Source organism: Hippichthys cyanospilos, chromosome 6 (genome assembly GCF_059441005.1).
Source record: "Hippichthys cyanospilos isolate Australia breed blue-spotted pipefish chromosome 6, RoL_Hcya_1.0, whole genome shotgun sequence".
Classification (NCBI taxonomy): Eukaryota; Metazoa; Chordata; class Actinopteri; order Syngnathiformes; family Syngnathidae; genus Hippichthys; species Hippichthys cyanospilos.
In genome coordinates, this window is record NC_142374.1 from 8,086,270 (window position 1) to 8,111,132 (window position 24,863).

At 38.9% G+C, this 24,863-nt stretch overlaps 1 protein-coding gene across 1 annotated transcript in view; it reads right to left on the reverse strand.

Moving 5' to 3' along the window:
* b4galnt4a (beta-1,4-N-acetyl-galactosaminyltransferase 4a) overlaps positions 1–24,863 on the reverse strand; it is a 131,131-nt gene that overhangs the window by 79,365 nt on the left and 26,903 nt on the right. The window lies entirely within an intron of this gene.

The following is a 24,863-nucleotide window of genomic DNA, read 5'->3' on the forward strand; positions in this document are numbered from 1 at the left end:
GTTAACAAAGGGTCTCAATAGATTAAATTGGTAGTAGTGTGTATGTGTGTGGCAAGGATTCAAAATAGAACCGCAATGGCACTGGGCAGAGCGCAGATCTCCACCAAGGCAGCATAAAAAAAGTTGTTCAAGTAAAACATCCTGTATCACGGTTTTGCATTGATCTGCTTCAAAATTCAATGGATTCTTCCATGGGTCACGCCCTTCTCTTTCACAAGGGCAAACGCATAAATAATGTGACCCTTGTGAGGATAAGTGGCTCTCAAAAATGGATGGAAAATTGATGGGCTCGACTATTAAACAGGAAGGTCCATCTGAATTTAACCTTAAAAGCTTTAAAGGCAACATATGCAGAATGCAGAAAGGTAAGCCTCTGTTCATGCATCTGGAAAATGTTGATTTCTTTACCAGGTATTTCCATTCATAGGCAATTTCTGAGGTGCAGCATGCAGGTGAGCGAGAGAAGTGGTGGTGAACTTCAACGAGTGCGTGGGAGTCCGTACCAACTGCTGGACTGTGACGGGACTTCCTCAAGCCTCCATGCTGCTTCTAATGGAGTAATGAATAGCTGACTGGCAGGTTAATAGAAGTCAATCGACTACAAGTAGTGCCAGTAGCAGGAGGCCATGAGGAATACTGATCATTTAGCAGCTTCCTCTTTATTGTTCTGCCTAATCTGTTAATGTCCCACAGCCCAAAACCGCAACAGCAGAGCAAGTGATGTTGCTTGCAGCTAGAGGGCAGAGTAGAGATGTTTGATTAATTATGAGCATTCCGCCTCTGCATTAAAGGGACACTGTGAAAGATTTACACTAATTTTCATTAAAAAGGAAGACATTCCATGATTATGCATTTCAAAAAATTTGCAAATAAACGTGTTAACGCCTGATAATACTATTACTAAACGTGTCTGCAGCCAATCAGTCAAGATTTTCCTTCTAACTTTGATTTGCAAGATGAAGTAAACCAAATCTGCCAGTGAATGAAAGAAGAAGCGGTAAATCGTAATAGCAAACACGCAGATAAATGTACATTAAATTATATTACATGTGTGGGTGGCAACTCTCCGGAGGCTGCCATGTTTGTTATAGCCCAAGACAATGGTACATGCAGCACTTCCTGCTGTCCGTAATGAAAACCTGTCAAATTTTACATCGTGTCCCTTTAAGTTTTGAAAAATGTACATGTAGGATTCATACTTTTAATTCTTGGAAAAACAACAACAAACAAAGTAGAAAAGGGTAGACTTTTTTCTCAGAATTTTGAAAATCATGGTTTCAATTCTGAGACTGCTTGCTCAAGTCACCACATTCTGATGCGCATGGTCACGTGATTTCAGCTTGACAGTAATTACAAACTCTAAAAACAGTCACATCAAAAAATAGCAGTAATCAAATTACAGGTCAAAGAAGGGGATGACCTAATATTTCGATCATTTTGACCCAATTTTCTGGATAGTCTTGTACAAAATGAACCACTTGGGGTTGTTTTCTGTAAAAAAAAAAAAAATAAATAAAATCCATCATTACGTTATTTTTAACCCAACTTTTTATAGAGTGTATACATTGTCGAGGCAAAATTGTGATGTGTAGTGAGCACAGGTAAATAAGGTTCTTATTTGGCTTTTTCAGTATGGTGTTTACATGCCATTGCAGATTCCTCAAACATGCTGATTGTTTTAGTTTAGTCAAATGCAAAGTAAATTTCATTTAAAAAAGTTTGTTTTCCTGCATTCCATTAATGGCTGTTTTCCGTTTTCTTAAATCATTACTGACTTTTTGCAGTGTGCCTTTTAAATAATGAGCACAATGTTTATTTCACAATGTTCACCTTTCCTCTTAACAACGTTTATATCATGAAAATGAAACAATAGGGTTGACCTACTGGAACACTATTGACATGGTTTTTCCAAAGTGGATCACACATTTGCAAAATAAATGAATATCTAAATAAGCAGTGTGAACATAGCTAAAAGATGTTGTTTGCATTGTGTTCCCATTCATTATAAAGACAAAATAAATAAATAATCAAAACAATTCACTGCTCGATTTATTGAAATGGCACAACGCTAACAAAGCCAACAGAAGTAGGCTACAAGTCATGGCAAAACATTCACATTGCGCTCCTCCACCTATTGTTTTTCTCACTTTCAAAGTGCTTCGCTGGCTTTGATATGAATTTCTGTGTTAAAATTCAGTGGAGGATTGTTTTAGAAATACTCCTGTTACCAGTGTCTGGCACTACAAGAATTACGCCTCACTTAAGACATGATTAAAAGCTTCTTATTAGTCATGCTGTGCTTAATGTATTAACAGGAAATTAACCCTATGGGAAATTCCTGATAGCAACACATTATAATTTGCTTTGTGTGAGAGCACACAGGTTGATCTATGTGACCACAAAGAATGAGCAGTTATCTGGGAGGCTCAGTTTGAGGAAGAAAAAAAAAAACTACAAATATCTTCCAGGGAAAATAAGGGTACAACAAACAGCATAAACTGCACATTAATTGTCCTCAGCTTTAAAACAACGCGTTCCTCCTCGATATGAAATACCTTCCCTCCTTAGAGCATGATTAAAGATGTATAACTTTTGGTAAGATTTTTTTTGAAGCTTTTAAAAACAGGCGCGGGATGGGGACATGAGCCAGCAGGGAACAAAAATAGAAATTTTGAGAGACTTCGGAAGAGGAGATTAAAATAGTGTTATTGATGGTGGAGAGGAGCTTGTGAGAAGGGGGAAAGAAAGCACCTTGAGTTTCAAGACAAATAGAACCTCAAACAGCCATTTCTTTCTCTGATAATCCCATAGCTAATTAGTCAATGTGAATTGAGTGCTTCATTCCCTCCCAGCTGTCTTTTACAATATACTGCTTTTAACAGAGCAAGAGCTCATAAAGTTTTACAAGGCTAATGACTTATTACATAGCAATCAGGCATGACACAATGCAAGACGTCAAATTGAAATCCAATGTCGATGTTGAAATGCCTCTTTTAGGTCCGACGGTCATGGGTCCATAAACACAGAAAGTGTGACGTGGCAGGGGGCGGCATACGGCCTAGCTGGCCAAACAGGGACGGCTAATTATAGCAAATAAACTGCGCTGATGTGAGCCATTAACCAGGCAGTAATGAAGCCAAGTGGAGGGCTGCCGTGACACTGATGAATGGCATCGGGTCTTTCTGGCCGTACAGTTCACACAACCTCCTAAGGAAAGTGCGACCACTTGAATGTAAGCAAAAGCAGGCTGTGGAAAAGGCATTCAAAAAAAAAAAAAAAAAAAAGAAAGATATTTAACGGAGTGGTGCAATAGAAGATGATGGTGGCGCTAAGGGCATGCAGGCCAAAACAAGGGATGCCTTATGTGCCGGCATGTGGGTCATGGCAAATGAGGGCCCGCCCATCCTCCTCACTCCTAAAGGCTTCTCAGAAATGTTAGCCATTACACCAATAACTCACTAAAGCTGCCACTTAGGGAACATTCAAACATCAAAAAGAAAAAAAAAATGCTATTGTTGAAGACAAATATACGATCAAAGCGTCAACACGTGGTGCACTTTACGATTAATAGGCAGTCAGAGACAAAGTGGAATGCCCTTGTTGCATTGATGGAGCACAAGCCCAAGCTACTAACTGATGGGGAAAGCGTATTGCTTTAGAGCTCATCTAATAAATACAATCAATAACATTTGCATTATAGCGTTAACAAAATTTGGGGAGCTGTATTCCGACTAAAAGCCAGTGTGTAAAAAGCTGCTCATGATATATTTACAAGAATGCAGCTCAATAGTTAGCTTTCCTTCAGTGCATCTTTACCACCAATGCAAACATAAAGAACTCAAGGAATCAAATGCACAAACACTTAAAACAACCAGCATTTCTTCTTTCTTGTCGAATCAGATATGAGCACAGTGTATCAGAGTGCCTTGAACCAAATATTATGACTCCACAGAGGTTTAAGAAAGAATATTGAAGCTTTCACATACCCAAAAGAATGAAGCATATTTACAGTCATGGCTAACAGAACTAACAATGAAGTCAGTTGCTTTATGAAGCACTCTCCTAGCTGCACTGTGTACAGTTTCTTGTTCGTGTCTATTACGTTTATGTGCTTTCGCACATAAAAGGAGGACATTTTCTATGCCCTGCTTGCTGTTTCTTGTTTATACCCTAGAACCACTATCACTGCTGTAATAGTGCAAATATCCCCATGGTGGGATAAAAAAAAAGGTGATCTAATCTAGATCATACCAGAACTAAAATGATCAAAAGCTCAGTGTTCCCTTTCCACTGCACGATACATACTTGAATTTACATTGTTCTTTCAAAATGAATGCTTGAAATGACAAGCATGTCAACATGCTAAGGTTAATATAATACACAGCTATGAAAAGGTTTGCAAAAAACACTTATTAAAAAAAAGAAGGCAAGGCTCAATAGTTTTAAGAGTTTGTTTTTATTTATTTATTTATTCACAATTATCTTTCCATCCATTTTCTTAAGTCGCTTATCATCATTAGGGTCGCATGCTTGCTGGTGCCAATAGGCGAGGGACACCCTGAATTGGTTGCCAGCCAATTGCAGGGAACACAGAGATGAACAACCATTTATGCACCAAATCACACCTAAGGACAATTTAGAGTGTCCTATACACCTGCCATGCATGTTTTTGGAGTCTGTGAGAAAGCCGGAGTGCCCGGAGAGAACCCACGCGGGCTCAGGGAGAAGCTGCAAACTCAACACAGGAAGGCCGGAGCGAGGTGGATTTAATCACGGGTCCCTGAAATGTGAGGCGGAAGTGCTAACCACTGCCACACTGATTCACCCTTTTTCACAATCAGCAATTTTTTATCTTTCACAGCATGTTTAACTGATAACAGCTTTTTCAAATTTTACCCCAAATATTACCGCTACTGAGAAAGCAAGATAGGGTAAATGTATTATTTATTTGCACTTTTTCTAAAAGCCCAAGTTAACCAAGGGTCACACAGCCTTCTACCGCACATATACGTGTCATCAAAACATATTTTTTCAAGATCTCCTTGTAGTAAAAGGTCCTTTTCTTCTCAACACTTAGTTGCCATAGAGAAATGACAGAAAAAAATGCACCTCATGAGTGATATAATATCTAAAACAGGGCAGTTAGAGAAAGAATGGAAGGACGCAGTTAACGACTCCAAGGTATTCATTGTGAATCCAGATGCAAGCGCACGGACACTGTGTGAACACAGAGCACAAAGCAATCCCAGTGACACCCAGAGGAGTCTGCTCCACTCCCAGCTGCTGAGATAAGGAGCCCACAACCACCATCACAGCTCATATGTCACCAGGGAAGCATTAAGAGAGCGCACAAAGAGGCTCCATGCTCCCTGAGCCCCCCCCCCTTGCTCATTTGCATACATTTGTAAACACTGAGACAAAGCCAACATGGGCCATCTCGCTCAGCTAATGCGCCAGCACACAGCGCCATTCGGAGCTGAACAGAGCATCCGAATGAGACGAGGGCACTAGCCGAAACCTTTCTGTGATAATTAATCCTTCTTGTGACAGCCGAGACACAGCACGCGAGACAATCAGCAGGTGCCGAAAGGCTCCTTTCAGGGAGCATTCAACAGTTAAATTTAAATGCAGAGCCTAATATTTAGGTTTTCTGTCAATAATGTGCCAAAAAAATAAATGCCATTTTCAAAGAGCAACAACAAAGACAAAGAATTTCGAATGAAAACTGGAGGCATTAGATATGTCTGAATTGAAGACAAATATCAGTGAAGGTTCATAATACTTAAGAGTGAACCCCAAATAACCTTACTCTGTTTATATCCCCCTCTCCCTTTTTTGTCTCTTTGTGTGGTTGCAACATTGCTAGGCTAGCTCTCTGCTTCTTTGTTTTATTTGTACTTCCAAAATTACCGACTTTCTTAGAACAACTCAATCAATCTCCCCTTCTTTTTTTTTGGTCACCTTCCTTTCAATCATATCCCTGCTCCTTGGTAATATCAGAGTATTGTTCCCTTGCAAAGCCACAGATGGGTCATTATCTGATCATCAATTCCTAAGAGTTATTGCACCTTAAATTATATTGCTTGTGTGCCATGAGGGAGAGATTTGATGGAAAAGGAGAGGTGAGGGCGCGAGGCCGAAGTAAGAAAAGTACAAAAAGGAAAGGAAAGACACGGACAGCAATGGTAAGGCTTTGCAGCGTGGAAATAACAGATAAAAGAACACGGGGAGTGGAAAGGCAGACAAAAAAAGATGAGAGGAGAGAAAAGAAGGAGTTGATGTGCTGCATACAAAGAGAAAGAAGGCGGAAGAGGATAGAAACAATAATAGCCTTGTCTTATAACTGCAGTGTGATGAAATTCCTTCTCACGGGAGTCTCCCAGCCTGGACCGTGCCTGATGACAAACCTGTTCCACCTCTTACTGCATCCATTGCTATTTATGACTGCCACTCTTCCACTAGAAAATTGACGGGATCAGCTGGGCTTCATTTCTTCCCAGGTCAGTGTCATCACTCCAGGGACCTGATGACGGCATCAATTGGGGTCTCACTCGTTACGTTTTCACTCGCTCGTCTTCATATGTTGCAGGCCTTTCAGTGCTTCAACCCTGATTGCCAGCTGAGATCAGTGACTTCATTATTACTTGACACTTGTGATAATGTGATGAATGCGTATCAAACTTTAACACTGGCTGTTAAACGTATCAATGCACAAACACATTACTGCAAAATAGCTTGCATTGCAAGCGTTTTATTGATGTTGTTTTTCATTTTTAATATGTTTTTGTCATTTCGTCATATTCTGTTGTAATTCCTCGTTGCCGCTAAATTGGGGGTGCATGATGGTGTAGATTTTGGTCGTGCATGTGTATGCTGGGGGAGGTCCCTTTTTGTGCACTGGTTGAGGCGGGCATGTTGCTGGGCAGCTAAAAAGGTCCTACGAGGGGGGCGTGTATTAGACTTGTTCACGTTGTATTGGTGGGCGATTGCAGCAATCCGTTAACTTACCAGGCAGTCGCCATGAGAAAAAGAGGGTATTGATAGAGAAACCGTTCAGTTGAATTCCCTGGAGTTGCCACGTTCGGCAGCAGAGTTTGTAAGTTGACTAAAAGTGAGTCATTCATGTCCGACCGCTCATCGGTCTAAGCTTTATGAACTGCTCCAACTCAGCCTCCTTGGCTACAATGTACAGTGGACCTCCGTGTTACTACGTCCCCAACTTACGTTATTTTCATGTTGCGTTGTGGAATACTGAGTTTTTTCATCCCATCTTCATGACGTTTTCCAGGTTTTGCAACTGTCATGACCCTAGGGGCTTGGCTGTATTTGTGTTGTTTCGTCTCGATCTGCAGGCGTTTTTAGGTAATTGCACTTATTGAAGTTGCCGTCCCTGCAACGTGTCACTACAGTTCTGCTATTGGTCGGCGTCTACTCACGGAGATGGTGGTCTGCTATTGGCCGGCCTCACTTGTTTCAAAATGGCGGGCTTTGTTCGAAAGCTTTGTTCGATTGTGAGTGGTTACGAAACTCTATTGATAGTGAATTTTACTGCTTAATTCAAAGTTAAAAGGGTTAGCCAGTGGTCCCAAGATTGCTAGTGACGTTAAAGGGAGAAGTAAGAAGATGATTTACAGTATATGGAAACGATACAGGAGATAACTTATCAGGGAATATGGGCATAACAAGCGGCACTCAAAGGTATTTAAAGCCTTTCTATATTTTTTATTTATGATGTTTTCTGATTGTATACATGTATATTATATTTATGTAGCACTTAATATACAATTTTGGTACTAATTTTTAATATGTATGTACAATTTTGATGTTTTTACCTGGGTTTCTAAACGCATTAGCTATTTAACATAGGTTTGGATTCGCCAGTCACACGGCAAATTCGCCTTACGACCCAAACCGCGGAACGGATAAATCTCGTAACACAGGGGCCCAAGGTAGTTCTCTCTCTCCGCAACATATTCAATGAATGGTAAATAAAACGATGTTCTTACATGAAAATGCGACTTGTAATTTAGCGTACTTGTTAAAACTTGCTTCCTCTTGGTGGACTTCATAAAATTTTGTGGACAAATATTTTTAAATTATTATTAATTATTTAAAGTTTTGGCAGTATCACGAAGAGAAATATGTTTTAATTGCTGATGCAGGTTTACTGATGCTTAAATGTTCCGGGAAATAGCCTGTGTTATACCCGATTAAGGTGTACGAACACCACTGAAGTTGTAAGTGTGAAACGCACGGACCACCACTGGGTGGTAATATAGCGGTCATCAGATTAACTAGTAAGCAATTTGTTATTAAAAAAATTCCTTATGAGAATGAATTTCAATTTTCAGCAAACTTTTAGTGTCACAGTTTTTAATTTGAAAATCTGGTCCCTCTAAATCAAAACCAACTGAAGGGAACGTAGTGTGTGTGAATGTTATCGTTATGACTAATTTCTGAATGCTGACATGACGATTAAGTTTCTACTTTGATTTGTGCATTATAAACTCTTTAAAATAATGGAAAAATGGAAAAAAATGGATAGTGGTTTTCAATCTTTTTCAATGATGTATCCCATGTTTTTTTGTTTGTTTTTTTTTTAGCCAAGTATCTCCAAACCTGCAAAGAACAGTTTTAGTTCAAGAGAGAGAGAAAGAAAACTTAAAATAGAGTGCTGTGCAATCCCTGTCTTTATTATTAAATTTTGGAATTGCATTTGTAGTGGTGTGACACACTGTGGTGTGACACATTGTGTGACAAACAATTTTACTTTTGGCTTGTCTGCTGCAAAGATTTGTCACTAATGACAATGTGCATGCATACAAAACTCACAAATTAAGGGATACAATGTTTTGCAATTGACTCCCTATAACACAGTAAGTCACTTCATGTTCCAAAGAATATGCTCTTAATTTGAAAAGAAAACCATAGTCCTGCTCTTAGGCACTAAAAAGGAATACATTCGATAGGCTTGGACCGGCAGAGACCCTGTTAAAATCTTACATGCCCACAAGGGTACTCTATAAGAACCACTGTTTTAGACTATGTCTGAAACCTCTCCCTTTTTGTGAGAGGGGGCTCTTTTGCCTGAGTAAACCTTACTGTATGTCGTTTTCCCGGTTCTCTATAGTACTCCAATTACAATCTTGGCCTGACTCAGCCCCAATAAACACAAATTCGTTGGCCAGGCAATTAATCCATGCAATCTGCTGCAATTGTTTGCATTTTGTAAGTGGTGTCTGTTTACCCATTCACATATTCCTGCTTAAAATAAATTATTCATGGCTGATACTTTTTGTACCCTCCGGCAAAAGCACAGGCTGGTCACAAACGAGAAGTCAAAACCATTGATGGACACCTCTAACGACACTTTGAAAATGAAAGTGAGACGTGAAACACCAGGTTCATCATTAGGACAAATTTGCCGCACACAAACGGGAGGCAGAAATAGGAACGATCCAAAGTGCAGACACATTTAGTATGCCAAGGAGCACGCAGAGTGATGGAGGCAAATCTTTAAATTTGAAATGTGACGGCATCAGCCAGCAAAACGTGTATGTAAAACCTATGTACTTTATTGATATATTAGAGCGATGAAAATCTTAAATACTGTACTTCGGCAGTTACTGTGCTGAAGGTGACACTCAGAATATGAGCCTATGAGAACAGGTCACACTGTAGCAATTTCCTAAGATAAACACAAATGCGTGCTCAACTGAACTCTTCAGAAAACTGTTCTCTGTACTTAGCAAATCTGCGACAAATAAACGACCGAACCGATATGAGAAAAGATGAGACTGACAAGTTAAAAGGGAGCATGTTAGTCAGTAATTGGCAAAGCATTCTGAAAGCTCTACTTTGATAGCGAAAGGATCGTCAGGGGAAGAAGGCACACACGGGCCAAACAAAGAGGGACGTAACTTCATGTTTTTAATCTGCTTAATGGAACAGATGCCTGGCTGGCTTACTCGGTCTTTGAGAGCCAGCCGTCCAAATCACACTGTGTGCAACATGGGTGTGGAAATAACTCTGCCTTGTACGCGTGGCTACTTGGCAACCTTCTCAACAGTAATGAACAGACCCTATGCTGCGACAGGTGTAGTGTTCACTCATACTGCATCCCAATCGACTTTCCGTGAGCTTATAGTGGATATAAAAAGTTTACACACCCCTTCAAATTCCTGGATTTTCTAATAGCCTATATACTAAGACCAACATAAGTCACTTAAAAAATATAATAGCATGCAAATAAATGCGTTCAATCAACATTTTTTTTTCTTGTATAATTGTAGGTCTAGTGATTTCTAAGTATTGTATTACATGAAGAGCGCCGCTCAGATGGAGGCAACCATGTCTCTTTTAGATACAGAAAGCCGAAGGGAGGAAAACCTCTTGAACATAATTTAAATCGCGTTTTGAATGTCAGTTTTCATCTTGTGTGCAGCCGAGCGAGTTTATGGTTTAAATATCAATTGAGGTTTGTAGGTTGGTAAGCCAATCGTAAATAAAAGAAGAGCGAAGAGTCGAAACAGAAGGAGGACGGGTAGCAAGAGATGATTTTGCGCCATGCAAAATGCAAGGAAGCATCAAGCGAGATGGTCGTTTGTGTTTGCATTTAGAAGGTGTGGAAAGTGTTGAATTTTTCTATGGAGTCCATAGCTTGCAGCGCTTTTGTCACTCATCATTCGTGGGCGACCTGCTCAACTCTGGCTGTGTCTTTCTTGTTTGTGTCCACAGAAGCCCACGATAACTAACTGGTGTTGACATTTATTTGCTCAAGATTTGTGGATTCCCTGCTATTGTGTACTCAAACCAATGGCAACCTGTATTTGTATTCTCTCTCAAACACTCCATAGTGCTCGTGCTGCATTACCGTAATACCGCTAAATGTCCCACATTGTACTCCCTCTAAATTACACACTGCGACGTTAATATATGACCCGTACAACTCAATTGAAAAAAAAAAAAAACCAAACATTTTAACAATGGTCAGTACTTAGAATTGAGTTCTGTGTGTTTATTGCATCTTTTGATGCTGCACATCCTTGTTGAGGTGCAAAGAAGGCGCATGATAATTGACAAGTCCCACATTAGTTGCCATGACTACTATTTCTTTCATTTCTTGGCAAATCCTTTTGACACATGAGCGCCACAGACCAAGTATGCTGCAAAGATGGGCCACGGGTGATATTGCATGATTGCGGCTGCCGCCACATCATATTTCTGTTCTTCCTTTTTGCAGTTGGTAAGTACTTTGGCGCATTACCGTCCCCTTCTTTCCACCAGCATTAATACAACGAAAGTATTTGTCCATCACCAATAGAAAGTCAACACAGTTAGGCAAAAAGGATTTTGGGTGCCATACCAAAATCTAATATCAATATATACAAGTCACAATTGAGTAAATGTGAAGACCAACCAAACTATGAGAAAGGTGTGACTTGAAAATATGATGATAATAATAAATTAAGATCATGTGGTTGAACAAATAATACCTTATAACTGTTAACAATAACCAATCATATTCAAACATGTTAAAATCCAAATAAAATTCACATAGTTTTTGCTTTCCAGCAGAGGCCTGATGGATTTTTTTCTCACACTGCCTGATAGCAGGAACTGTTCAATAATTCACCTCTACTAAAGTGTCAGTTCCAGCTGAAGGAAAACAGCCCCAAAGAATGATACACCACAATGCTTCACTTTAGGTACAATGTTCTGTAGTGATAAGCAGTATGTTTGTGTCAAAAAAAGCAATTAACAATTTGTTTTAATAGTACTACCAACCTTTTACATCATCAGTAAAGTATGTTCACCCGCATTTTAGCTACCTACTGTGTAATTAATTAAGAATGTCATCCTTAGAGGGCCTCTTCCTTTTCTATTCACATTTAATACATGAAATTATTATTCATTTGCAAAATGAATAATTTCCATTAATATATGTTTCTCACAATGCTAAGTGTCCTATAAAGGGCACCACACAGTCAGGCCCTATTAGTTTGTCTTTTAAGTTGAGTGGGTATGTTTTGTTTGTTTGTTTGTTGGGTGCAAAAATCATGTTTTTTTCATTCTGCAAGGAAGACAGTAGAATGCAAAAGTTTGAAATAATAATAATTGCATATATCTTTTTGGGAGTGAAGTGGTGCATGATCTAGTTTAGTGCACTGCTTTTCAAAAACAAGTCATGTTTGCAGTGATTATTGTTTTTTGGTTTACTTGGGGGAAGGTTTAGTAAATTACAGTAAATTGTCTAGGAGAAAGGCAAGGAAGGGCATAAATAGAATTTTATTTATTCTGTTTCATTTTTTTCCTATGCAGCTTTCTTTCTAGCCTTTTGTAGCATCTACTGTAAATCCTGACGTTGATCTCCTCTAATCACCCAATTAGTTCCCTCCATTGTCTATTTTGGTTTTCCATTTCAAGTGCTAATTGCTTGGTGAAATAAAATGGGTTTTGGATTAAATAATATGACGTAGTCTTTTGAGAGAAATAAATCACAAGTTGTATGAATAAAAGATCTGAAAGGACAAACTAACCTTGAGATTATTTTTTTTCAGGCTTTAAATTGTGAAATTATGTCATGCCAGAAATGCATAAAGAAAAAGAAGAAACAGGAAAACCTATTACACAGCAGAAAGTGCACACAAAGAGTAATTTTCCCCATTCGGTCGAACGTAAAGCCAGGAGAGCGGCTGACAATAAGATTAAAACGCCGCTCTCTTTCATGCTACGCCAAAGTCTGGCATGTGTTTCCCTGGGCAACCAATCATTCATTTAGTAGAATGACAAATGTTTAAAGTTATAACTATGACCAGGGGCAGCCAGGATGACCTCAGTTTAAGTTGATGAGGAAACAGATCAAGTCAGCAAGGTCAGTCATTCACCACACGCTTCTGAGTAAATGTGTCCTGGCTAACGGTTAGCTGGAAGTCTGCCCTTGTGCGAGGCTCAGCACCATTGTGCATTTATGAGAAGCTTTGAGCTAATGCTAATCCGTGCATTCCCCAAAATAATGTTGTTCTTATAGCTTTGCACCAAGCTACCACTGGCCAACAGACAAGGTCTGATTATGAAAGATTATTCAGAACTGAAACATCTTTTCTCTGAGAAAAAGTTGACAGTAGAAGAAAAAAGAAATTATTTATATATTTGATTAAAGTTATTCTCACAATATGACAGTTTATGTTGAAAACTCTAAAGGACCAGCCTTCTCGCTCTTCTAAAAATCAATAGTCAATTTATTTTCCAGATTAAAGTTGTAGGGTCAGTTAATTAGTGGCAACAGGCTCACTTTGTCAGCAATGATCATTTTGATACGCTTATAAACCGCCATTAAAAATTATTCCTCAGCTTCTCTGCTGCTAAAATATGTGTACAGCTGTGAAAAACTTTATTTCAAAGTATCAACAGTGCAGTTACTTGAAGAACAGAAAACATCAAACCCAAAAACTGGCAAAAGCAGGCTACTGTATTTCTAAAGTGAAGCTTGAGAATAGTCACACTACCAGTTGACCAATGAGTTGCTATAGTCTATTGCGTTTTGAAAAGATAAGTTAAAATAAATTGGACAACAGTCAGGGACGTCATCTCTGCGAAACGACTTCTATTCATTGAAAATTTAAACTGTGGTTCGATTCCTGACCACAATAAGCAATACACCTGTTTTATAAGAGGCTGCCTTTGCGCACACTTGTAAACAATCCAACATGACTGGTGCCTTAAGTCACAACTCCATGTTTTATGTCCATTTTAAAAACAAATACTTTTCCATGATGGATACTTTAGAATGTTCTTCTAGTCGCTATTAATATTTTGAGCAGGAAGTAGACAACCTGGGCTGAATAAAAAAAGAGAAGAACGGTCAATATTTTAGATTCGGGTGGCAGCATAGGGATATGTGTTATAAGTTTTAAGTTCACAAAAGCAGCACAACAGCCTTCTTGTTTCCCGCCAATCTGGTTTAGTGCTTGATTTTATGGGGTTCAGTTCTTCCAAAATGTGTGAGGAACATATTTTGAGACCGACTTTGACATGCTTAGTCCGTTTAAATAACTTTTGTTTGCACTATGTAAAAATATATTGACATAAGCAGTATGTTTTCATCCAGTGGTTTGGCAAACCTAGAATGTTGTTACTATGTTTATTAAAATGTTCTTATGTTAAAAAAAAAAAAAGAAGCTTTTATGTGCCCATACAAAATCAGATTTTTATATAAGTAATTTGTTACTTGGTATGAGATACAATTGACCACCACCAAGCTGAAATAGCAATGTGAAGTCTCTACACAGAAAAAGACACCTAAAAACTAGCAATGGACCATTTTATGACTATTAATTGTAATAGGTGGCATGCGGCAGTCAAAATCTCCTATTATTATGTACTTGTGTTAAAGGATGTTCCTTCAATATCCCAAACAATGATGCACATTAAAACCCATTGAAAAAAAGCAGAAACAAGGAAAATAGCAATACAGAAAAACTTTGCATCCGTATTCTCAACAAACAGCATCCTCGATCGAAAATAATAATGAAAAATGACAACAACATTATTATGTTCACTAACATCAAGACAGGAGTTCAGAGCTTTCAGAATCCTACCCATTTGACATACTATACAAAATTATTAGCCCATAACAGAGATTTTCTCACAGTTTAATTTTTGTCCATGGGATTAGAGCATCTTTGAAGAAAATATTGTCAAAAGCAAATAACTCAACAATCTATGTTAGGTAAGGGATCAAGGTCAACTAAGCACAAATAATGAACAATATGCCAGTGGGAGGATATTCAGCCCCCCCAAAAAACATTACATACTGAAGCAAGTCTGACTTGATATGCTTGTCTAAAAAAAATGGAAATATAATTAGGGAAGCACTCTTGACACAAAACCTGGCATGTCGAACAAAACAAAACAAAAAAAGAGGTGAGAAAAGCTCAAGCAGAGATACGAAAATCAACCAAGAAACAGACATCAGGAGGAATGAGTGCAGATAAATGGTAGGAGACAGAAAAAGGAGCGTGTGAGGAAGCCGGACGGGATGAGGAAATTGCTGCAAAAGTAATGAGACGAGAAAGTGGATGACCTTAATCAGTCACTCTCAAGCATGTGCATACACCCGGACACACAAACGCTTACCAACCTGCCCTGTGTGTACGTGTGTGTGTGTTTGTACACCGATGCTCTCAGTTTCATTACGGGCCCATTTCCTCCGCCTAATACCCCCACAGGAGGCGGTGATAAGGAATGTGCGCACTCTCTGCTGTGCACAGCATCTCATTTGAGCAGAGGAAATTGCAAAAAAAAGGAGTAGCGTGTGCAGAGGTGAGTTGGACAGCAAATGAGGGCTGAAAGAAGTGGACGGAGCAGACGAGGATGGCGGCGTGGAATGGATGTTTAGAAGCAGAGTCCAGATAAGCCCTGTCCACCCCTCCAAGGTAAAATGTGTGCTTCTGTGATTAAGGAAGAGGGGAAGCGTGCTGGTTGTGTGGATGTAAGGAAACATTTTAAATGTAAAAAATGAAAAGCGGAGCAAGTCTACTTTTTTTTAAGCTAGCACCAGGATGGCAAATATGGGAATAAATGCAGCAGGAAGGAACTACAATCACAGCTCGGAAGAGCACAGACCTCCGCGGAGGCAGAACAATTCTGAAATGCACCAAAGCACCAAATTGAACACTTACTCCTCCACATGCCTGCCTTTTGTCAATCGGCTTCATGCATTATTCAGTGAATGAATTTAGAAAAATGCTCACCAAATATCATACATCTGGGGTCTTGATAGTGTAGATTCACGATCAAATTGTAATTTAATGGTGTCGCCGGTCAATCCAAAGGTCCTCTTCAATTTCAAGGGTTGTTGGGTGGGGGGAGTGGCATATCATACAGTACAGGCTTTTGTCTGTCAATACATGTTAGGGTTTACTTCCTAGTTAGCAGGGGTTGATGAAAAATGACGGGACTAGTCTATTTCAGTTTATGATGAAGGGTTTTGGTTCAATTGCGACTAAACAACAATGAGAAACATACAGTGGGCCCCCGTGTTACGAACTTAATCCGTTCAGCGGCTACACTCGTAACTTGAACTGCTCGTATGGTGGGCAATCCAAACCTATGTTAATTAGTGAATGTGTGCAACGCGTGCAAAAACCTTAGGCAAAAACATCACGACTTTATACACATATTAAAAATGAGTAACATAATCTACTGTACAGTTAAATTAAATAACATAAATATACAAAGGAAAAATGACATTTACCTTTGGGGCGACGTGACTTGAGCTGGGTGGAGGGGGAGGGGAGCAGAGACCAACCCGCAGAATTTATTTATTTATTTTCTTAAACAGGAACTTTTCTCAAACTAGAACATATCACCGGCGATTTCCTTCTCTTTAATCCATAATAGAAGAAGCCTCTCAATTTTGTTGTCGATCGAGGTCCGTACCACGGCAAGGAAAGTCTTGCCCTTAGAAGATTGCCGAGCGGTTACGGCCATAATCACTAGCAAGGTTAACCATGCGTGCGCCTCCTTCGTATTTTTTTTTTTTTATTATCTCCTGCTTCGTTTCTATTGTCATCATCCTCTTACTTCATCCTTTACCGCCACTAGCAATTTTAGAAGCCATGTCGAACAGATAAAGTTTGCAAAGTCTTAACAACATTCCTTCCTTCCGTTTTTCACTCATTTTCTCTCCTTCCTTCCGTCCCGACCAGCTGTGCCATCAAGCTAAATAAAGGCGTTTTTCCTTTGTATATGTTATTTGATTTAACTGTACAGCAGATTACTGTATGTTACTCATTTTTAATATGTGTATAAAGTCATGATGTTTTTACCTAAGGTTTTTGCACGCGTTGCACACATTCACTAATTAACATAGGTTTGGATTGCCTGTCATACCAGCAGTTCAAGTTACGAGCGTAGCCGCTGAACGGATTAAGTTCGTAACACGGGGGCCCACTGTATATATATATATATATATATATATATATATATATATATATATATATATATATATATACAGTCAGCCCCCTGCTTACGAGCATCCTGATTTGCGAACATTCCGCCTTACGAGCGTGGATCAGGGAGCGTGGATCAGGGAGAATTTTGTCCTCCGCTTACGAGCAAACCTCTCGTCTTGCGAGCATTCCGTCAAACCAGCCATCGAGTATGTAGAAATATTCTCGCCTAACTGCGTCAATATATTCTGCAGTTGCGTCATCTACAATCATTAATAGATACTAATGGCGGTAGCGTGAACGCTATTGGTCTTACAATCTCACACTGACTGTCTCACTCACGGTGTCTAAATATATTACCATTTAAGTGTAGTGTTTGTACAGCTAAAGGGAAAAACAGCTGACATGAAATTAAATGTGCCGATTGCAGGACAAAGAATTGTCATTGGTTTAAATGTGTGTTTTTTTTTTAATTAATTGTCAATACATTCCAACCGTTTAAAAAAAAGTGCGAATAATTATCAGTCAGTCAAGGAGACGCCAATATGCTATTGGTCGATTAAGGTCACTCGGTCTCACTCACGGAGATGCTATTGGCCGGCGTCACACGTCAATCACAGAAATGCCGATATGCTATTGGCCGAACGCCTTTATCTAGCTTGATGGGACAGGATGGAAGGAAGTAGACAAAATGAGTGAAAAACGGAATGTTTTGAAGACTTTGCAAACTTTATCTGTTAGACATAGCTTCTAAAATTACTAGCAGCGGTAAAGGAAGAAATAAGAGGATGATGTTTTAGTATCTCCGTGATTTGCACCATGACTGAAAGAGTTACTGTAACACTGTAAGACCAATAGCCTATATGCGTTGCCGTATTAACTCAAGAGGTTAATCTCTGCACCCTATTACGGGTGATGATACAGCGCCATATAATGGTTGCTAGACTAGATTGCATGTCAGGTTAGTCGGCGATCTTCCGATGTGCATTGGGACAGCGTCATCGTTGCAATTTTGTGAGTTGTAACCAAAGGTGAACTGACGCTCGAACAAGCCATAAGTGTGCTGCCTAGTAAATTCAACACACACAACCACCTCTCCGCTTCCACCGTGCTCAATTCACGTCGGGAAAAACAGTTGACATGAAATTAAGTGTGCCGATTGCAGGACAAAAAATCGTCACAGATTTAAATGTGTTTTAATCAATAAGATGTCAATACATTCCAACCGTTTAAAAAAAAAGTGCAAATAATTATCAGTCAGTCAAGGAGACGCCAATATGCTATTGGTCGATTAAGGTCACCCGGTCTCACTCACGGAGATGCTATTGGCCGGCGTCACACGTCAATCACAGAAGTGCCGATATGCTATTGGCCGAACGCCTTTATCTAGCTTGATGGCACAGCTGGTTGGGATGGAAGGAAGTAGAGAAAACCCTGACTGAAAAAGTTACTTTGACACTGTAAGACCAATAGCATATCTGATTTACCGTATTGACTTAGAGCATTCATCTCTGCTCATCTCTGCTTATCTCAGCACAAGTCACGTCTTTCCAAAGGTAAAAGTCATTTATCCTTTGTATTTGTTATTTAATGCAACTGTACAGTAGATTATGTCACTTAATATTAATTTATGTATACAGCATGATGATTTTACCTAAGGCTTCTGCGCGCGTTGCACGCACTCACGAATTAACATGGGTTTGGATTGCCCGCTATACGAGCAATTCGAGAGCAATTCGAGATACGAGCGTAGCCGCTGAACGGATTAAGTTCGTAACCCGGGGGCCCACTGTATATATATATATATATATATATATATATATATATATATATATATATATATATATATATATATATATATATATATAGCTCAATTATTTTTTTGCCCTGGTCATGTCATAGAAAGAATTCATAGGGCTTTGCCTTGTTGAGTTCACTAACTTTTATTTGGTCTGACTAAGTTTCACATTCACGTTCACTTGTAGGCACATCTTTTGACAGGTCTAAGATATGAACTTGCCTAAATGGCAATCACAGCCCATCAGGTTTTCTGACATTCCGTCAGACGGTGTTGCCTAACATATACACTGTATATATGTTATCATATAAAAACACTTTTCTCGCACACCTCTTAACCTACTCACTCACACACACACGGACACACAAATATACACATACACACACACTCACACTAGACATAAACAACTCCTTATATGGTATTATTTTGAAACTTGTAACCGCCTTCTTTGTAATCTTTGGAATAAAACAAGGAGGAGAGCCCCAGAACACCGAAAGACCCTGGTGCTGTCCCTCTTTTGCAAAAGATCATGTTTGACTCAGAGTTTTGGCTTTTCTCCAGTCTCTCATTATTGATAACTCTGACAATTTTCTCCACAGTGGTCAAAACTATGTCCACCAAGAACATCATGCAAACTAGCATAGTTAATCCAACACATCCTATGTTATTTTTCTGAAAATATTTTTTTGAGCATGATGATTTTGCACTCTCGACTTAGTGACAGTTAAAATACACCTCCGCACATGATATGATGAAGATCCACTTAAAAAACAAACACTGTGTGATGTATAACTATGCAAAGTCACTATCATGGAGAGAGATTAGTTTTCTTAGATGTTTCTATGACATGATTAAATTCCGATAAGTGCCTAACAGGCTGACTTGATAGCCTGGTTAAATTGTGTTTATAAATGAATGCACACAGCTGATTTTTAAATACCTGGAAACCGTTCTAAATTAAAAAAAAAAAAAAAAAAAAAGTAGTATAGAGGCCATTTCAAAAACATAATGAAAACAAAAAAAGCAGTCATCATCACAATGCATTTTTTTCTTAAAGGAAAACGATGAAGACTGTAGACTGAATGTCCACCAACAAACCCAAGCCAGAGCAGTCCCCGCCCATCTGCTGCACAAAGCAAGGCATCCATCACATGGTCTTATGATGGACCGGCGCTGTCAAACACTTACTGCTCATGAATGCAGCGCACAGTCACCACCCCGGACCAGAGCGGCGCTTGGCACCAGAAAGCAGGTCAAGTGAACAAAAGGTGGCCATGAAGGAGAAAAACAGAAGATAGCAGGACAGTGCACACACACACACACACACACTCATCTATACAGTCCACCAGTGTCACAGAAAAGTGAGAACACAGTCAAATAGTTGCTGGGGAGGAAGTGATTCTGCTTTGTGATTTACTATTCATGCCCAATACGGTTGTGAGCCTCAGCCCTGCAGCATCTTCGTCATTGAACTGATAACATCTTACTAAAACGTCTTTAGAAAATCCGGAAGAGGAGAGCCACTGTTATTATCAGTGCTCCAAGGCATGATTACTGACTGACAAGACCAATTGCATTGAAGCCAAGATTGGCACTATTCAGTAAACCAAGAAAGATGAACAATTGACCGACTGCTGTCAGACAACATAAACGGTTCGCTTGAGAAAGGCAAAGTGGGGAAGCAGGGAAATCCTTCAGCATGTCAGCTTTGAATTATACATGAAAATTCATCTTGTACGGTGGCAATTATGAAGCAAGCAAAAAGAAAAGAAACAAGCACCACTTTTAGTCCTGATGAAAAATGCAGACTTGGAAGTATCCACATCAAAAGAGGATAAAAGAACCAAAAAATAAGTGAATTCAGGAAGCAGAGAACTGGAATTGGATCCGGAACCAGGGAGACTTTTGACCCTGTGCTACAATATTGCTAATGATTAAAAGATAAGTGACAACGATGACGAGAATGATGACAGCAAAAAACTGATAGGACAAATATAAAATATTGATTATTTAAGTCTAAACAAGCACGTCATTGAACTTTCCTTGACAGCGCATATTAGGGACTACAAACATGAATGTATTAATTTATAAAGGGACCAAAAAAAAACTAATTACATGTTAAAAACATACTTTATTGTAGAGATGTCATCAAATCTTTTAAAAATCTAGTTTCCTATTGTTTATTGCAATCAATATTTGAGTAACCCTCCATCCACTCCACATCAAGAAACATTGCATTTATTTTTAGTATGCTAACATTTTTATTCCAATGAATTTGGAATGATGTGTAAATTGGAGAAAAGAAAACTGAGAGCAATATTTTGCAAATGATCTTCAACCTATATTCCAATGTTAGGACTCCACCATGCAAAGCGAAAGCCATACATCAACAACAGGGTTATTCCTTGCCACTCGCGTGTTTCCTAGCATACGTTTTCCCAAGCTGTATGTGAGAGTGCTTTTGGCTTGCTGTTTGTGTTGTACTTTTAGTTCCGAGAACCATACTTGTTGATGTTCTTTTGAGTTCATATTTTTGCGACCGCTGTCGTTCTCCTGCGGACTCAGCTACCTTCCGTCTTCTTTGGTTGATTTTGCTTCCGACAGTTTTGATGTCGCGTTTTTCTTTTTTCTTTTTATTCCAGCCGTTTATGTGTGCTTTCTATTAGACTATTTTTGCATTGCGATTTGGGTTGACCTTTTAATCTTACCTGTTTTAGTGATACCTGTTTACCTGATTTATTTTTTTTAAGTCGACTTATCCGAAGCATTTCTGATCATTTTTATGTAACTATACATGAGTTTACAATGTGCTCAGAAAAGTCCATTTATGCCTGTGTTATGACATTGACAGTAATGCCGCTGTTGTAATCAGCAGCAAGGCCCTTCATTGTTTCACAATACGTTGTAATACGGGTTCCATCGTTATTTATCCTTTGCCATCATCGGCACTTTTAAAATCAAAGATTAGATGCATGTGGCAGGTATATGTAATTTGGTTTTGCCTTATTTACCCAAGTTGTGTGGCTGTGGGTGGCTTTTACATACAGTATCTACTTGCCATTCACGATACTCTTATATAGCTCCAAAAATAAAACAAATAGGACAAAAAGTTGTGCTCATTCAAGAGAAAAGGGTGTGTGACCATTTATATCTAGTACAGCCATCATTTTTACATAAGGTATTGTTTATATTGTTTGTTTCTTGTTAAATTCTGCATAATTTTTCTGCATAATTATCGACAATAAAGAGACACTGCTTTGAGGGCAGTAAAATACAGAGGCACACGTTTTAAAAGATTTAAAAAAGATATACAGATGTAAACTTTATGCGGGTTTGGCTAGGCACCAGAACAAGGCTCTCTGGGCACCATGTTTCTTTTCACAAACACACACAAAAGATGACTTTGCAGGGAGTCCTCAGAGATTCTGGCTAATCCTGCTCAGACTCTCCCGATGCCACTCAAAGCTATTGTTCAATTCATGAAAAGCACCAGCAATCTTTACAAACCCAAGAGTAACATGTTTGAAGGGTCACTGGCATGTGCTCGTTTCCATGATGAATGAGACCACAGACAGGTCTCTGTATGTTATCTTGACATATTGGTACGGACGTTTAATTTTATAATAGAGAACATTATCACATTTCGTCATTATACCCGTGCTACAAAAAAATAAAATAGAGAACATTATCACATTTCGTCATTATACCCGTGCTACAAAAAAATAAAACAGTTACCGTATTTATCCGAGTGCAAGTCGACCTCGCTTATTAGTCGGGTAGCTTGAATGAGTCAAAAACGTATGTCAAAAATAAATGTCCACCTGGGTTTCAGAAGAATATAATAACACTTTACTCTTTTCGTACTAATTCTCCCATTTATCATAAATTATGCATAATGAGCGTAAGTGTCAGTGTTTAATTCATTATTCAATAGCAAAGTCCCTGGCTTGCAACATACATATTATGTTTCAAAGAAGAAAAATACCAATCAAGGTACAGCATGGTATAATGTTGTGGTAAGCAGATCATCAGCCTTACAGTCAACTGATTCTGGTTTGAATGTATATAATATTTTGGGCAATTTTTTTAATAACATGTCAGTCAATCAAAATAATGAACAAGTTGATGATATGAATACAATTTTCGGCTGCATCAATCAAAAGTTGTAAAAAGAGGTCTTTAGATTAAGGGAGTGATTATATTGGGGGTTTAAAAAAAAGATTAAGAAGACAACAATTCAACGTTCAGCCTTTGTTATTGTGATCGTTATTCACAGAGCCACAGAGAAAAGGTTTCCCATGAGCATTCTTTAACGAATAGACAAAATTGGGGATTGCTCAAATGTGAAATGCAGAAACAGTCAGAAGGCTAAATCTTTCCAAAAATGTCTCACAGGTGTCTTGCAATGTAAACACATTGAAGTGGACATTATGTGAAGAAGATGAGGAGATTTGCTGCCTTTTACTATCAGCCCCAGGATATAAGGTTGTGAAGCGATTTATGTGCGGTTGAAAGAGAGCACACAAAACAAAGTCCAGAAGCACCAAGATGAGACACCAGAGTCTGCCGAGCATGATCATATTGGCATGCAAGATTTGAGCTTTGTGTCTTCTGCGCTCCACTGCTTCAGTGCCTCAGATTTTCAAACGACCAGTAGTCACCCACGCATAAAGACTACTTTGATTCAATAGGGCTTCTGGTTAAATAATTGGCTTGGCCCGATCTATTCACCTATGTACAACAAGTTGCAGCTGGATCATTAAAACGTGAACCATATCGCAGCTTATTAAAAGTTAATACCCTCATGGGGAAAATGGTGGATATATCTATTAAATAGATACTAAGAGAAATTTGCAGTGTGAAGTGAACCAGCTGTGCCATCTCTGATGGGCACTATTTCATTAAAGAACCTTGCAGCCTTCAAAGCTTTCGTTAAATGCCATCGATTGGCCACACTGGCTCCTCCGCAGAAATCGAGAGAAAAGTGCCGGGCCCAAAGAAAGGTCCACTTCATTGATTCTATGTTGGCATAATATACAGCAGATATAAAGTTATCATCTGTTCACGATTTGAAGAGCGAGAATGCGCATGACCGTGTTTAGAAATGACGTTACGCTTCATACATGTTAAATAGTAGTCGCTATTTACCTTGTAACAATAGATCTAGATAAAAATATGCATATGGAGTATGATTTCCTGACATTTGCTTAGCCTTACAGCGAGGCAATCACGAATCCATAGCAATATTAGCTTGTATGGGTGTGATAGAATGTCAATGAAGAATGTGAGATTATTTGACGAAGGGATGATGTCATACAGGGGAAGCTCCATTCTTGTCATTTATTTTCTCATCGTTGTCGTTCTGTTTCAGAGATGAAGAGTTGCCAAAGCGCATCTGGTGTGTAGTCAGCTTGCAAGTCAATACTGAGGCATCATATCAATTGGAAAGTGAGTTTATCAGAAAACATGACCAGCTTTGAATTCTCACTTTATTGTAATCTACAGGTTCATGCTGTAGCAGTGATAATTGGGATATTCTGACCAGACATTTCAAGACCAGGATTCAAGAGTTTTACTGTCATATGCATAGCATTACAACGCAGTTGAATTTTTATTCTGTTCACTTCTCCAAGCAGACTACATTCCACAATCAAGCAAATAATAAAGTAAGCAATAAAACAGGGGGAAAAGAAGCAGTAATAGAGCAATAAGGGCACAAAAGATAAAGCACAGATAAATAGATATACTCACATTCTGAACATATGGAGTAGATGGAGTGTAAAAAACTGTATACATATGAGGATGATACTACAAAATGTTATGTATTTAGAAGCTTTCCTGTACTGTGCAGGATTTGTAAGGTGCAAGTGTGCATGCAGGAAAGTGACTGATGACTTGGGACACTGACAAGTTAAGAAAAAACGTTAGTCCCTATTTATGTTTTCTGCCATACACTTGCTTAAATGCTTCTTCCAGAAACTGGAACTTTCCAACGAATTAAAAAACCAAAAACAAATCAGTCATGGAAGCTTGCCAAAATTCTTTGGTCAAATTCAAAGCCCTTTGGAATCCTGGCAAGTACTGGTGATAGTGTACTACATGTGACAACA